General features: G+C 43.8%; 1 pseudogene; it reads left to right on the forward strand.

Annotated features, from left to right (window-relative positions):
• The first annotated feature begins 715 nt into the window (after nt 1–715).
• Nucleotides 716–5,207, forward strand: LOC131702039 (zona pellucida sperm-binding protein 3-like; annotated as a pseudogene).
• The last annotated feature ends 12,566 nt before the right edge of the window (nt 5,208–17,773 follow it).

The following is a 17,773-nucleotide window of genomic DNA, read 5'->3' on the forward strand; positions in this document are numbered from 1 at the left end:
AGCACAGTCCAGGCCACGCCCCCCTGATAACACAAGCAATGAAAACTAACACACTCAGTGCATAGTCCAGGCCACGCCCCCCTGATAACACAAGCAATGAGAACTAACACACTCAGTGCACAGTCCAGGCCACGCCCCCCTGATAACACAAGCAATGAAAACTAACACACTCAGTGCATAGTCCAGGCCACGCCCCCCTGATTACACAAGTAATGGGAACTAACACACTCAGTGCACAGTCCAGGCCACGCCCCCCTGATTGTTTTGCAAACTCCTATTTTCAATACGTTTCATAGCTTACATGACAAAACCGAGTGTCACCAAGTAGATAATATAGAGTCCATGTAAGAAAGGTTCTTAGAAGCACCTAAAAAGGTCTCCCCACAGCGGCAAAGCAAGGTTCTAACGAGAACCTTTACTTCTAGAGTGTAGGCATCATTCAAAGAAAGGTGGAGGATCCTGCTCGCTATGTTTCGGAAAAAAAAAAAAAAATCCATGTAGGCTATCCAGTTGAATTAATCAGAATTGTAACTGGATTATCTTTTCCAAGTCATGTAAACACAGAAAAGTGTCGTTTTCACCAAACCAATTTGCTGATTCAGTACCCGAATATGCCCAACATTCGTTTTCTAAAGACTTGATCTCATTGTTTAATTACCCAGCCAGGTTTAACACGTTAATTAATTCCGGGGAGTATAAAGGTGCTGGCTACGCGCTTATCGGTATGCAGCTGCAGTGTTTGATTCTGAACTGAAGAGTTTACAATGGGGACGCGCGGTGTTCAGACAGTGCTTTCGCTCGCTTTGATTTTACTTGTGCAGCTCCACGGAGCGTTTGGATGGATCTGGTCGGATCAGCCGGTTTATAACCCAGTGCTGTTTACCGCGCCGAGAGCGGTATTTCAGCCGATGCCCACCCCTCTCTCCGTGCAGAGAGCTGACCTGTCGCTGTTGAATTCGGTCACCCTGGACTGCAGGAAAGACGCCATGGTCGTGACGGTGAAACGGGACTTGTTTGGGATCGGCTACCTGGTGAGCAGCGCCGACTTGAGCGTGGGGTCCGCGGGCTGCTCGGCCACCTCCTCCGACAGCGTCGCCAACACGGTTTTGTTCAGCATTCAGCTCCAGGACTGCGGCAGCACTTTCCAGGTAACCCTGCGTGTCGATCGCATTTGTAACTGCGGTAACTAATAGTGAACTGATAAGTGGGTAGCCCAGTTTTCCTTATTGCTTGCACTTCACTGTGAAGGTCTCACATACAGTAGTGCGCACATTTATTACATTAACTCAAGACTTGTCATGTGTGTTCTGCTGTGTATATACTTGCATGCATGAACACCTCGGTCTGTGGATTTCAAGTTTTGGTCCCTAATCTTCTAGGCGCTGGTATGTGTTTGGGCAGCAGTGTGGAGTAGTGGTTAGGGCTCTGGACTCTTGACCGGAGGGTTGTGGGTTCAATTCCCAGTGGGGGGACACTGCTGTTGTACCCTTGAGCAAGGTACTTTACCTAGATTGCTCCAGTAAACACCCAACAGTATAAATGGGTAATTGTATGTAATGTGAAATAATGTATAATGTGATATCTTGTAACAATTGTAAGTCGCCCTGGATAAGGGCGTCTGCTAAGAAATAAATAATAATAATGTGACAGTGTTGGACTGCTTTGTGCATTAATTGGGCATCTTGAACAACTTCTGAAGTCATGCATTAATATTTCTGTGGTTCTTTCTCATTAAGCTAACTGCTTGTGTGGCCTATTGTCAATTTAAATTCCTAATTGACCTCTTGACACTTCTCCTCCAAGATTTTGCAGTGAGGTGCATGAAATGGGGGTTCAGTTTACTGACCGGTTGGAGCTTGTCATCCAAGTTCTGTTTCCTTGTGACATTCAAGTGTATCAAACTGCTTGAACAAGCGCTCAATTCCTTGTGTGCCTTAAAGTGTTAAAGCACAAGACCACTTCACATTTTATTTAATAATCAAGAATTGAAGGATCACTTTTCAACTTCTCTCCCTAGGTATTCCCAGACTTCCTGAGCTACACAAACCATCTCTATTACAAGCCTGCCAGCGTTGGCATCATCACCAGGGTTAATATGGCTGATATTCTCCTTGAATGCAGATACCCGAGGTACTGTACCAAGCAAACGGGGACCTGAGGGGCCGTATCTGAACTTCACACTAAATCACTTTGCTGCTGGTCACTCGTTTGTACCAGGGTTCTCAAGTCTCTGCTGCTGTAATATAAGATTTGGACTCAATTCTATTGACGACAACATTTCTTGTATTCCTGTGTTATCTTAAATAGGATGCCAGTGATGCATGATATCACTTACAAGGATGTGGTTTTTATTTTTCAGAAGGTGGAATGTCAGCAGCAGCCCCATAAAACCAACCTGGGTGCCCTTCACTTCAACAGCCTCTACAGAGCAAATCCTGGACTTCTCCTTGCTGCTCATGAATGGTATGAAGGAAAGGGTTGGGTATGGGGGGTGTTTATTTAATGCTGGTCTGTCTCCTTGCTTCCTGTTCCAGATAACTGGAGTGGTCCCAGAGTCTCCAATGTCATCTACCTGGGTGACATCCTTCACGTTGAGGCTTCTGTTGCCGTCGACAACCACGTGCCGCTACGGCTCTACGTCGACAGCTGCATCGCGACCCTGAGCAACAACAAGGACTCTGAGCCCAGATATGCTGTCGTGGACAAGCTTGGGTGAGAACTGGAGTTACTTCAAACACACTGGCTCGTGCTGCACTCTGCTTTATCGAACCTGTTTCAATGCTGTGTGTTGGCGGTGTAACCCTCTCCTGATGCTTGTCTCCTGTCTTGCCCAGCTGCCTTATGGATAGCAAGTCTCCAGACTCCTCCTCTTCATTCACTAGACCTGTTCTGAACAAGCTGCGCTTTGACATCGCTGCTTTCAAGTTCCAGGGGGATTCCAGGAGCATGGTAAGGCTTGGCTAGACCTGGGTCCATCACTAACTTTGTCTTGTCAAAGTGTACTATAATGACCCCTGTGCTTTCCTGGTGCATTGATTTGCTGTATGGTGTGTTTAACTGCATTCCCATTGTGACTCCTTCCCCTCTTTTTCAGATCTACATGACTTGCACACTGAGAGCAGTCAATGCTGACAAACCAGCTGATGCCTCCAACAAGGCCTGCTCCTACCAGAAGCAATCCTACAGGTAAGCTCTTGCAGTGCAGGAGTGATCAGTTCCTCCTTGCTGAACAGATTTCTTAATCTGGACCCTGTCCCCTTCCACCATGCTATTGTTTGTGATTGGCTCTCGGACCGTGGTCTAGGTTAAGCACAATCCCAGATCAATCCTGATGAGCATGTGTGGGATGAACTTTACCACTGCAATCATGGCAGCCTACCTCTGTGGCCCAGTTGCAGCTGTCCTCGGCAAGTACAAGCGCTGCAAGACTCCTGATGTCTTGTGGAGTCTCGGCCTGGAATCAGAATTGCTGTTTTAGTGGTCAGAAGGGTTTTGGCTTTATTTTTCCCTCCTCCACGGTCTGCTTTTAAGAAGCAGGGTTGTTCATGTCCCTTTCCCTGCCCATGCCTCTGCTAGAACCTGTGTGAACACTTGCATTTATTGGCTTCCTACCGACCTCTTTATAGCAAGTTTGATATCCACTTGCAGAAATACTTGCTCCTCCCTATGTGCACTGGTTTGAAGGTACTGATTTTAGGGGCGGTTGTGTAGATCTCGGTGGCTCTGCACAGTCCTTGTATCCTAGCTGTCTGTGATCCTGCCCCCTCATGCCATGCCTCCCTTTTTCAGGTGGGTTTCTGAGGACGGCTCCTCTGCAGTGTGTGGGTGCTGTGACGCTGGCTCCTGCTCTGGGACACCCCGGTTCCTCACAGGCCCTCTTCCTCCTGCCGAGATCAACCAGCCCAACTGGAGCGGAAAATGGCTGCAGAAGAGAGCTGCTCCTCTTGATCCAGGTACTGTCTGAACACCCAGCCTGGGTGAGGCCTTTTCGGAGGACTGGAACTCTACCAAGCTGTATAAATACTGCAACGCTTGTACTTGGCAAATCCAATTAATTTGGTGTTAATCCTTTGCTGCCAGTGTACAATATGATGGACAAACCTGCCATTAAATGGGTATGGGAACTCTGAGGGGAGGGGGGGGCATTTGGAGTTCTAACCAATGGTTCAAAATCCTTTTGTTGCCATTGTAATATTTAATGGATGACCTTTTGCAGTAGGTCGATTGGATAGAACATTGGTGTGAGTTTAAACATATGAAGTGATTGGGTACCAGGAAGCAGCAACACCTTGTGTTCCACAGCTGCATGTGCAAATCTTGCAATGATACACTCTATTCAATGGAAGAAAATGGGGACCAGTAACTTTCTAGTGCTAAAGCATTTCTAACCTCATTTTGCCTTCCTTTTTCAGTGGAGAGTTTGACCATGTGTGCTCCCCTTCAATGGAGTTGCATTGTGGAGTAGCTCAATCACCAGTGCATTACTTTGCTTCAATGACACTAACCTTGCCCTCCTGTCTCTTCCTTCCCCCCCCCCCCCTCTGTGTAGCTGGCCAGGACCCCCAAGTGCATGTAAAGGAGATCACCATCGGCCCCCTGACCGTGGTTCATGTAGTCCGAGACCATGCTGTCGTGCTCAGTAAGGAGTCCCTGTACCACCCCCTGCAGCTTGTGGAAGAAGTGCAGGGTAAGTGCCGCTCTCCATGCTACTGAGCTCTGAACCAGCTTGCTGTCAATGGAGGGTTACTCTGCTTTATCGAATCTCAAGAGTGTAACTGTTGTCTGTCCTTTAAAATGAAAGACTGTTTTTAATATGTGTCTGCTTTGTCCTCTACTGTTCCATCACTCCTGTAAGCATGTTGGACTCTGTGCTTTTAGCAGTACAGGGAAACTGCGCCTTGAATGACTTTTGCTATAGCTGGTTCAGCATTGGACCACAATATCCTCCATTCCCAATGTAAACACCTACTCCTGAGTCTTCAATGGGTGTAGCTTCCCTCCCGTGTGGTCCTGTTAACCCCTCTCTCTCCCATCTCAGACTCTGGCTCCTCTGTCCCTGTGCTGGCAGTCTCTGCTGTGGCTCTGGCTCTCTCCTGTGCTGTCCTGTTGGCTGTGTTCCTGAAGAGGCGCTCCCCGTCTAGTGACAAACTGCTCGCTGTGTCTTCCTAATGTGTTTTGAAGAATTAATAAAAGCCTTGTTGAGCTAATGGAGTTGCTCAGTGGTCTTGTGTTCAAGGGGTTTTTATCGGAGGTGTGTTGCTCAATAGCTATGCTTGGTAAAGATCCATGTCCTTTAACCCAAGGTCTCGTCTCTTGTATAGTGAGACATGCAATGTGCTTCTCCCAGGGTTAGTTTGGTTTTACAAGGGTGATGCAAGTAGTGATAGACTTGAATGCTGTAGTCCAGGATTGTGAAGTTTTACAGGTGTGTGAGGAGGTGCTGGAAGGTGGTCAGGGACTGAGCAGTCCTTATCCATGGGCCAGTTCCACCGTTGAGGGGCCACGGTGAAGGAGCGAGCTCTGGCAATGGAGCGGGGGTACAGCTAATCTGCCCGTGTAGGGAGAAATAGCCTAGAGATAAGAGGCAGCAGAAACATCAAGATGGTGATAGGAGAGTACAAGAGGTTTCATGTTCTGTAACAACTTGCAATTCTAGATTGTAACCCTCCCTTGTAGCTGAACTCCTTACAACGATCCACTTCAGTTCTTGTTTCTTCCCCAGCAGGAGGGGGTAACTGAATATTCAACTGGCATATTAAATTGCACGCAGACTACAAAGTGCTGTAACTTAAATACAATACTCTATTTGTAATGTCTTTACCTGAAAACAACAATTTTAATTTATCGTATCTGAAGTAATCTCCATTCTTGGTGCTGAAAAGCAATCCTATTACTTGTCTTAAACTGCACTCTACATGTTGAGATGAAGTGGTTGCCTTGGCTTCATCCGCTGTTCAGACTTGTGATTGTGCCTTATACAGGCAGAGTGTGTTAAAGGCAGCCCTACAGACACATGTGGCCAAGGAAAATGAATCCAGCGCTGCAGTAGACTATCGCAAAGTGTTGCAGCCAAATCCAGTTTGTTTAAAAATGAAGAGACAGTCTGAGGGGTAATCAAAGTATTAAACACCAACTGTGGCTTTCACCATTCGCTTCCTTTCCTTTGATCCATAACCCCTTCAGTAACTGTGTGTAGATGTACCGTATTCTAAACCAGATAAGAATCTTATGTTTCCTTCAGTTCTAGCAGGGCAACTTGCTATACTCCATAAAGCTCACAGAAGCTGTTTGAAATATTCTAAACTGAAAAAACCTTCTTCCGGATTTGCTTTGAATGTTCCTTCATCTTCATGATGTAGTTTCTGTTAGGAAATGTACTAACCAACTGTGGGACCTCCCAGAGACAGGTGTGTGTGTGTGTGTGTGTATATATAACCTGAAATCATGTGAAACACCTTAATTGCACACAGGTGGACTCCATTCAACTAATCATGTGACTTCAAAAGACAATTGGTTGCACCAGAGCTTATTTAGGTGTGTCATAGTAAAAGGGGCTGAATACTTATGCAATCATTTCTCTGTTTTGTATTTGTAATTTAGAACAATTTGTAGATCTTATTTTTCACTTTGACATAATGGACTTTTTTTGTATTGATCGGTGGCCAAAACTCCTAATTAAATCCATTTTGATTCCATGTTGTAAAAAATCCAAGAGGGGTGAATACTTTTGAGAGCCACTGTATTTATGCACTGTTTTATTATTTGTATTGTTTGTGGCGCGGATAAAAGCGCTGCGTATTTAGTTTTGTATTTTTAAAACCTCGTGAGGATGCGTGATGATCAGCTAGTGATTTATTTAGCTAGCTGACAGTCACGCATCCTTATTAAACTCATGCAGACGGAGACCATCTCCCGAGTTAATTCATTGATTAATTGTTGCTAATCGGGAGAATCACTGTACATAAACCTCCAACTCTCTACCCTCGGGGAGAGTATGGCAAGGAGAGCGGAAAAACAACTGTTAAGTGTGCTGGTTTTCACCAGCACAATACTTGTGTTTATTTGTTTGGTGTTCTGTGTCACGGGTGGTGTGACCCGAGATAACATTGACGATAATACCTATGTAGCTGACGACTACGCCACTTTGTTTTTAATAAGGCAAGGACCTTAGTAACTGAATGATAATTATACTCTCCCGTTCAGGTTCTTTTATCCCCAGGTTCCCACACACACACAATGAAACCGTATCGGATAAAACACATTTTATTGTTCTCGACAGGGTACTAAACACGGTACAAAAAAAGATCGCTAGACTAAAATCAAAAAAAGGACTACACTAGGGAATGCCAAAAACAGAACAGAAAAAAAGTAAAAATCCACAGCACACTAAGGCAATCCCCTCCTGTCGGTCGCTGACTCTGAGAAACATAAAAACAAGTTCCACGTAAAACACCACAGTTACAGATGTAACACAAAGATGGGACGAAACAGAAAGAAATTGTCCGGGGGTAAATCCCATGCTCCTGGGGTCTCCCCCTCCAACTCGCTTGGTCCGTAATCAGACTTCTCGTCGCTGGTAGGACAGCCGCTCTCTGCTGGACCTCTCCCGGTTGATCGACCACCACCCCGAAGAACCTGCGACCAGAAAGTGGGGTAAAGAAAAAGGGGCCGTCGGGAACTGTACCACAGGTATATAAATTGCACCCCGTCCTCAGAGTTCTGGTCACTTCCCTTCAGCCAGTCTTTCACTTCGTGTTAACCTCTTTCCATGCTCCCTGGCGCTCGTCCCGTCCCTCCGTCCACCGCTGTCCCCGTTGCACCTGGGAACGAGGAGTGAAGCAGGAGGAAGCGTCGGAAACTGAAACACAGGTAAGTAAATCACTACTTCCACCCAGAAGCTCTGGTCACTTCCCTTCAGCCAGTCTTTCACTTCGCATTTCTCTCCTCTCTCCCACGTTTCTCCCACGTTCCTACCACACCCTCGGACCTCGCCTGATCCTCTGTGTACTGCCACCACGCCCGACCTGGAAGCTGGACTAGAAAACCTGGAGGTAAGGTAAGTAACACACCGTAGGCCTCGAATACACCCAGAAGGGTGGTACGGGGCCAACCAGCGTAGGCAAGTAGTTTTATTTTTTTTCTGCAATAAAAAGACTAGGAATTTGTCAGTCTGTGTAAACGATAACACAAGTAATCCTTTCTTCTTATTTCTTTCAGCGCGGGTAGAATTCAAAATATAACCCCTCTCCCAGATCTGTGGGGAGAGAAGCCCAGGTGTCCAAAAGCTGGGACACCAACCAATAACCTGTATCTTGTTACAAAAACAGTCCAATAACCAAAGCAAGTGAACAAAACAGAAAAAATTAGTGTCCAAATTAAATCAACAATAAAGTAACAAAAAAAACATGAATGTGAATCCCTTTTGTTTTTTCTTTGTTTAGATAAGATAGCCATGTTGGTTATCACATATAACGGCCACAAATTACAGCCTTCCGTCCTATACTGTCCCGCACCAAAAAGATAAGAATAAAAAAAATAATTTTTCCAAACCCGTTGGATCCAATGATTGAAATTCTGGCCAGTTCCCTCAGCAGCATTCCAGCCAGAAGAAAAATAATCTTGCAAACAGTCGATTTCCCAAGATGATTCCTCCAAGGCTACGCGCTTCTGCGTGCACGCACTCCTGTAGTCCAGTCCAGTCCAGTCCAGTCCAGTGTTCTGTTTACTGCCTCCACATCTCTACTTCCTGTCTCAACTCTCTACCTTATATAGTCACACCTGGAGGGCCATTGGCCGTGGCACTAACCAGACGGGGCTTCCTGTTGCTAGGCAGAACAGCACCCTGTCCATGAATCAGCACAGCAAAAAAACCAGCAGGGGTTTAAGAGGAGCAGATTCCACACAATTTAAAATATACAAAATAAACACCCAGGAACCCATTGAAATTTGTCACTTGTGACACTCTGTTTAAGTGTTTTGTTTTTGTTTTATTATTTAATAAAAGAAACTGAACGCCGTAGCGTTTGAGCTTTCACCCGCTACTTCCTGAGTCTGTGTTTCTGCTCTGATGTCATCACTGAAGGCATCCTGTCACACGGTTACAGACTTTCTTTACAAATTAATTGATTTGAAGTTCACAATGATGAGTAGCCAAAAAGCGAAGCACATCTGACGTAGTTTAAAAATAAACTGTAGTAGCGGCTCATGTTGCCACACCTTTAGCACAGCACATTAAAGAGTAAGTAGCGGGGTCCGGAACAATGTAGCATTACACGTGCCCACGTTTTGCTACAACTGTTTAAATAATGTACCTGTAATTCTTCTTTTCATTGTTAACATCCTGGCAACTTTTAATATATCAATAACGATCCATGACGTGGTTCGGAACAGAAAAGCCAGAGCACCTGCAGTGATTTAGAGAACAGATCTCAAACCCCAGTGCTCTAGAGCAGACATTTAAAAAAAGCTTCAAAACAGACTTTAAAGTTCCAAGTGTAACAAGTTGTCCGGATGTTAACGATGAAAAAATAAATTACAGCTACGTTATTTAACAGTTGTAGCATCACGTGGGGACGTATAACGCTATATTTTTTGGAACCCCGCTACTTACTTTTTTCCAGAATAATAGTGCAACAATCATAGTGTGCTAACTCTATTTGTGTTGTAAATGTATCCTTCTAAGATTTTAAAGACTTTAATCATGCCCCTCCTAACAGTATTAGGGATAGAGAATCCGACACAAGGGTGTGTGTATTAATAATAATTAACAAATAACAAATAATCCATACACCGATTTAATTCCTTAACAAAATGACGTGATATACAGTATCACTCCTTTAAAGAGTTAGTATTGTAACTCCTGTGTAAAGCTGACAGAAGAGGGCAGTTCTGTGTGTTCTGCATGAGTTCTCCTCTTGTGTCCTTCTCCAGGGGTGTCTCGGGGTCTTGGAGAGAAGAAGAGAGCGCTATGACAGATGCCACTGCTGCAGATAGGGGTCTTCACACCAGCACAGCTTCCAGTGCAGCCCCACAAGCCTCAACACCGAGGAACGTCGCCGGTTCAAATCCATGAGAAGGTCCTGTGGATCGGCTGAATGCCAGTATGAGTTCTCGTGGTCTTCTTGATCATGGAACTAATAGGGCTCCCACTTTCCCTGCAATAAGGGGCAGACAAACAGTGCACAGGGTAAAAAAATGTTCCCCCAAGCTAAGAAAACCAGACAAAACCTACTTTATGAGGGCACAGGTCATGCCCCTGTAATGTATAAACATACATTTAAAACATAAAATAGTTTTAGAAGAGAATAAGGACTATTTACCCAAATGTTCTTTATTATAGTGATCCATGCCTCTCTGGAGTTTAGAATAAGAAATGTACACATTAGGGGAGCCAATAAAAAGTCCTCATAAACACTACAAACAAACGTGTGTGTGTGTATGTATAGTCTTTAAACCATTGGAGGACAAAATTGGAAAAAATGTCTCCACAATGAGAAACACTGAATAAAAAAATACAATTTGGAGAAATAACAAAATATATCTTACTTAAAATCTAGTCTTTTGCCCTGAGAAGTTTCTATGGCTTGAAATTAGTAATCATAAATATGTCAGTCAATGTAATGTCCACACAAAGATAACAATACAAACATGAGTGTGTGTGTGTGTGTGTGGGATACCTGCTCTAATCCAGCATCTTTCGTGAGCAGTACATTCGCTTTGAACACAGAAGACAAAATCTGCAATTATCAACAGCCAACGCATACACAGATCCTGGATAATGGAAAGCATGTTAAGGTTTATGTATATACAGTAATTTCTCATTAATACAATCTTCAAGAGACCAGCAAAACAATGATTAAATATTAATAAATATCAGTAATTGCTATTATTCGGAGTCCAAGCAAAATGCATACTGTCAGTTTTTATTGAAGTTACAGTAACGCTGACATCAAATTACAGAACAATAAAAAGTATTATACATTTAAAATGATTATTTCTATGTTTGTTTATCTGGGAAACATGTGTCATAACACTGACGGCACAGATTCCGCGTGATCTCTGAATCAAGACTTCTTGCCACTATATCATTTAGAACCCATTGGGGAATGTAAACCAACTTGACTGGGAACAAACTGCTCTACGACCTAAGAAGGGATTATTTTTTCTATTGCATTTCTTTCTTTCAGAATAGTTCAAAGGCACACACTTTTTAACAGGGGGAGTCAATATTTTAAAGTTACAGGTACAATGATCTTTTACTACTTGATTATTGTAGACTTTGGCGATATCTAACGGTGATACTTCTTTAGCGCCATCTACTGGGTTGCCGAATGTTTCTCAGTTGGAAAGAAGGCTGAGCGCTGTGTAGACGTGCCTTGGATGAGTAAATTACTGCAGCCGGCTCAATAATACCTGACTCTGAGACATCTTATGAAATGGAACTGTATGGGTTGAAGCATTTGACTACTAAAATAAATGTGCTCTGTGCTTGTACCCACAATCCATGTCTGGACTGGAAACTGCCTTCTGGCCTGTATTAACATCAAACTAGCCTGCCCATTGTTACAAGTGCATCCAGTGACCTCAGATTTCAGGATGATTGTGGGCAGAACTAGTGAGATGGAAGCTTGTCTTACCCATTTCTGAAATCATTATTCTATTCGGGTATTCTTGGTGATTGTAGCTAATAATTCCATAAATCATATCTGGTGCACACCTCCACTTGTTATATTTGTCTCAAATGGCCAGTTTTATTTGAAAACATGATATCTGGTACAGTAGTCGCCACGTATAGGAACACCTCCTAAGAGAACACTTCGTCTAAGGGAACACCCTTGTGGTGAAACTGTTTTTTTCCTCCATTGTAAATGCTCTGGCTAAAAGAACAGGAACTTTGCTTAAAAGAACCCCTTCTTGGCACCGATTGCAATCCGTTCACAATGCTTGCAGAACTGTTTTGTAACCTGATAACGGATCATCATCAAACTTAAATTAAAACGGTTTATTCAGTGTTTTCAGAAGCGACTTGTCATCGCGAGAGCGTCTCGAGGCACACTGATTGGTTTATTAAATCTTTCCAGAACTGCCATCATATCATTGACTCGTTTTGTATTTTGATTTCCACGAGTGCACAAAATGTAATTAAACAAAATTGCAAAATGCACCGCTGTTTCTCTTGCTACAAAAAGTTGTTCGAGCTCTTGAAAAAAACCTGAATCAGACACAAGTTGCCGAGCAATTTGGTGTTTCCCATTCTGTTAAATAATGTGCATGTCTTGTATATTGCTGCTGTATTTTTTATCGTGTGTAGGGGTGCTGTGTTAATTTAGTTTGAAAGTCAGTTTATTAACATTAGTTTGTCTGTTATTTTATTATTATTGTAGTTTATTAACATACACATACTTATTCTGTTAATTTCATATGTTGATGCATGTGTGTCATGACAAGTAATACATATGTATTTATTCTTAGAGTGGCTGGCTTTACCTTGGGATCAGATCTGCTTTCTCCACCAGGCTGTGTGAGTCCAGAACTGGTGTATGTTTGTCCAGAATCAGACGCACATCCAGCAACAGCTCTCAGACTGTGAAGGAAAGGATTTTACTCTGTGAGCAACATTATTTCATATCATTTCACATTACAGAGTGAAACTTTAGCAGTTTGTCTAATGAATTAAGCAGCCCAGCTCCTGCGATAATGTGTTTCTCACAGCAGTGGTGACTGCCTCAGCAGCTGTAGGACAGAGGTAAAAAATTATCAGTGCCAAAAAAAGTCTACAAACAGTATTTACCATATGAACATGTCAAATATGTTTTGCCTGATCATTTGTATCTCTTTACCCAATATATATTTGACTTATCCATCCACAGTCTTACCTCATTAGCCTTCTGCTTCTCTTTATTGCAGGGAAGTTATCTGATTCCCAGGGCTGCAGAGCAGAACCTCTCCCAGAACCTGCTGGGGAGTGGTGCTCTTCAAGAGGCCTGGACGAGGACTCGGACTCCCCTCCACTGTTTCCTCCTTCAGGTCTCAGTTCTGGTACTGGGATATGGTTGAGGAGGGCTCTTGTTCTACACATTGTTGTTCTGCAGCAGGCTTTGTTATTGTGTGCCCTGATGTGGGAAGGTAATCCTGTAGTAAAGGGGAGATTGTTGATGTATTGCTAATTACACAGCCTAGGTTGAGTTTTAAATGCAGGTTCATGTCTGGTCTTCACTGTGGATTTCATTGGCTCTGGTGCGCCTGTGGGTTAGGGAGGCAAAACCGACAGGGACTTTTGCATCCCATAGCTTGCTGACGTCCACTGTCAAGCTCCCTGGTGTAAAGAGACAATTGGCTTGGTCATGGGATCGGAGGACCTTCAGTTCTACTGAGCGGTGTGGGGATTGCTGCGGTGAAGAAACAGAATTGGACATTCTAAATTGGGAAGAAAACCAGCGGTAAAATAATTGGGCTTTCTAAATTTAAAAAGACAAAAAAAAGCCTCCATTTCACAAGGTCCTAGTGTTATATATAGAACTATGCTTCAGACTTGACTTTGCGTTGACTCTCTCTTCAGGACTGTAGTGCCTCTGTCAGGAGGTTGTGTTTTCTTCCCCTCTTTAGAAAGCTGAAGCAGCAGGAAGATTTTGTTTTGCTGTCAAGTCTGATGGAATCCACCGCTGGCTTTACCTTGGGATCAGATCTGCTTTCTCCACCAGGCTGTGTGAGTCCAGAACTGGTGTATGTTTGTCCAGAATCAGACGCACATCCAGCAACAGCTCTGAGACTGTGAGTGAAACGATTTTACTCTGTGAGGAACATTATTTCATGTACCAGATTTACTCAAATTTAAGACACACCTTTTTAACCAAAGTTCAAATATGGGAGGAGTGACCTGGATTCGAGCGTGACTTGGATTCAGGGTTTTTCAGTTAGAGGAGCAATTTATATTTGCGTATGTCAGTTATTCTGGCAAGTTTGAACAAGAGCTACTGCACACAGTAATGCCCACCACTACAGCAATTACTCTTGATACAGTACCGGTATATTCAAATGGCTATGCGGCAAACTTTAGGCAAATTTGATGATGCAGCTTTTATAAGAAAAGTCCTCTTGTTTGCTGAAGAAAAGGGACTGTGCAGCAGAACATAAATTTGGGGCATCTGAGATGTGTGTCAGAAGATGGAGATGGAATCATAAATGCTATTTTTGCTTGTGAACGTGACAGAATGTCACGATGGCCAAATTAAATAAAGGAGGACAATATAAACTAACTGAAATAAAGTTAAAGGTAATCTACCCTTTTCCAGCTATCGTACACTGCAAGGACTGCCGTTCAATACTGGAAGTACCGTACTGTACATGTTTACTTTCCCAGTTCAATTGTAATAGAGGTGATTATTTTATTTTTATTTTTTTGCTCTTCAAATTTGGAGGTGTGACTTGAATGCAGGGGTGACTTAAATTTGAGTAAATACAGTAATTTTACATTAGAGAGTGAAACTTTCAGCTTGTGAATGAAGCAGTCCAAGCCCTGCAACACTGTGTTTCTCACTGCAGTGGTGACTGCCTAGTTAGCTGTATCACAAGAAACAGTATTTACCATGTCGAGGGCTCAGAACCAGAGGGGCCAAAATGTCATATTATATATCAAATTAAAGCTCTTGATGAGATCTATCTAGTACCAAAAGGACCTCACTGAAATCACAAACTGCACTGAATAAATTGAGAAAGTAATAAAGACACAACTGCAAAATCTGCTGTTGCTGCTGCAGTAGGGGCTGTGGTTGCTGCTGCAGTAGGGGTTGTAGTTGCTGCTGTAGTTGGGGCCACAGTTTTTGCTTTAGTTGGGGCCAGAGTTGTTGCTGTAGTTGGGGCCGCAGTTGCTGCTGCAGTAGGGGCTGCAGTTGCTGCTGTAGTTGGGTCTGCAGTTGCTGCTGTACTTGAGGCTGTAGTTGCTGCTGCAGTAGGGGTTGTAGTTGCTGCTGTAGTTGGGGCCACAGTTTTTGCTGTAGTTGGGGCCACCATTTTTGCTGTAGTAGGGGCTGCAGTTGCTGCTGTAGTTGGGGCCACAGTTTTTGCTGTAGTTGGGGCCGCAGTTGCTGCTGCAGTAGGGGCTGCAGTTGCTGCTGTAGTTGGGTCTGCAGTTGCTGCTGTACTTGAGGCTGTAGTTGCTGCTGCAGTAGGGGTTGTAGTTGCTGCTGTAGTTGGGGCCACAGTTTTTGCTGTAGTTGGGGCCACCATTTTTGCTGTAGTAGGGGCTGCAGTTGCTGCTGTAGTTGGGGCCACAGTTTTTGCTGTAGTTGGGGCTGCAGTTGCTGCTGCAGTAGGGGCTGTGGTTGCTGCTGTAGTTGGGGCCACAGTTTTTGCTGTAGTTGGGGCCAGAGTTGTTGCTGTAGTTGGGGCCACAGCTTTTGCTGTAGTAGGGTCTGCAGTTGCTGCTGCAGTAGGTGTTGCAAGTAATGCTGTAGTTGGGGCCACAGTTTTTGCTGTAGTTGTGGCCAGAGTTGCTGTTTTAGTTGGGGCTGCAGTTGCTGCTGTATTTGAGGCTGTAGTTGCTACTGCAGTAGGGGTTGTAGTTGCTGCTGTAGTTGGGGCCACAGTTTTTGCTGTAGTAGGGTCTGCAGTTGCTGCTGCAGTAGGGGCTGCAGTTAATGCTGTAGTTGGGGCCACTGTTTTTGCTGTAGGTGGGGCCGCAGGGGCTGCAGTTGCTGCTGTAGTTGTGGCCACAGTTTTTGCTGTAGTTGGGGCCACAGTTTTTGCCACAGTTGCTGCTGCAGTTGGAGTCGTAGTTGGGGCCGTGGTTGCTGCTGTAGTTTGGGGCTGCAGTTGCTGCTGTAGTATGTTCTGCAATTGCTGCTGTGATAGGGTCCACAGTTGCTGCTGTATTAGGGGCCACAGTTGCTGCTGTAGTACAGGCTGCAGTTTCTGCTGTAGTTTGGGGCTGCATTTGCTGTTGTAGTTGGGGCCACAGTTACTGCTGTTGGTTGGGTCCACAGTTGCTGCTGTAATTGGGGCTACACCTTGTCCGTAAACTGCAGACCAACTGTATACTGTCGAAATAAATACATAATAATAATAATAAAAAAAACTAGGTAAGCACTTCTGTCCTTTTTGAAAGCTATATAAGTGTAACAACAACCATCTGATGAACTACTTTATCAATTAACTAAAGTATATACAGTATTACCCTGACAATTTTTTTATGTTCTACAAATGTTGCTGTGGTCGCTTCGACTTTCAGCACTACCACTAAAGATATGCTTATACAGTGCCTTGCGAAAGTATTCGGCCCCCTTGAACTTTGCGACCTTTTGCCACATTTCAGGCTTCAAACATAAAGATATGAAACTGTATTTTTTTGTGAAGAATCAACAACAAGTGGGACACAATCATGAAGTGGAACGAAATTTATTGGATATTTCAAACTTTTTTAACAAATAAAAAACTGAAAAATTGGGCGTGCAAAATTATTCAGCCCCTTTACTTTCAGTGCAGCAAACTCTCTCCAGAAGTTCAGTGAGGATCTCTGAATGATCCAATGTTGACCTAAATGACTAATGATGATAAATAGAATCCACCTGTGTGTAATCAAGTCTCCGTATAAATGCACCTGCACTGTGATAGTCTCAGAGGTCTGTTTAAAGCGCAGAGAGCATCATGAAGAACAAGGAACACACCAGGCAGGTCCGAGATACTGTTGTGGAGAAGTTTAAAGCCGGATTTGGATACAAAAAGATTTCCCAAGCTTTAAACATCCCAAGGAGCACTGTGCAAGCGATAATATTGAAATGGAAGGAGTATCAGACCACTGCAAATCTGCCAAGACCTGGCCGTCCCTCTAAACGTTCAGCTCATACAAGGAGAAGACTGATCAGAGATGCAGCCAAGAGGCCCATGATCACTCTGGATGAACTGCAGAGATCTACAGCTGAGGTGGGAGACTCTGTCCATAGGACAACAATCAGTCGTATACTGCACAAATCTGGCCTTTATGGAAGAGTGGCAAGAAGAAAGCCATTTCTTAAAGATATCCATAAAAAGTGTCGTTTACAGTTTGCCACAAGCCACCTGGGAGACACACCAAACATGTGGAAGAAGGTGCTCTGGTCAGATGAAACCAAAATCGAACTTTTTGGCAACAATGCAAAACGTTATGTTTGGCGTAAAAGCAACACAGCTCATCACCCTGAACACACCATCCCCATGTCAAACATGGTGGTGGCAGCATCATGGTTTGGGCCTGCTTTTCTTCAGCAGGGACAGGGAAGATGGTTAAAATTGATGGGAAGATGGATGGAGCCAAATACAGGACCATTCTGGAAGAAAACCTGATGGAGTCTGCAAAAGACCTGAGACTGGGACGGAGATTTGTCTTCCAACAAGACAATGATCCAAAACATAAAGCAAAATCTACAATGGAATGGTTCACAAATAAACATATCCAGGTGTTAGAATGGCCAAGTCAAAGTCCAGACCTGAATCCAATCGAGAATCTGTGGAAAGAACTGAAAACTGCTGTTCATAAATGCTCTCCATCCAACCTCACTGAACTCGAGCTGTTTTGCAAGGAGGAATGGGCAAAAATTTCAGTCTCTCGATGTGCAAAACTGATAGAGACATACCCCAAGCGACTTACAGCTGTAATAGCAGCAAAAGATGGCGCTACAAAGTATTAACTTAAGGGGGCTGAATAATTTTGCACGCCCAATTTTTCAGTTTTTTATTTGTTAAAAAAGTTTGAAATATCCAATAAATTTCGTTCCACTTCATGATTGTGTCCCACTTGTTG

This window comes from Acipenser ruthenus, chromosome 29, assembly GCF_902713425.1.
Source record: "Acipenser ruthenus chromosome 29, fAciRut3.2 maternal haplotype, whole genome shotgun sequence".
NCBI classification, from domain to species: Eukaryota; Metazoa; Chordata; class Actinopteri; order Acipenseriformes; family Acipenseridae; genus Acipenser; species Acipenser ruthenus.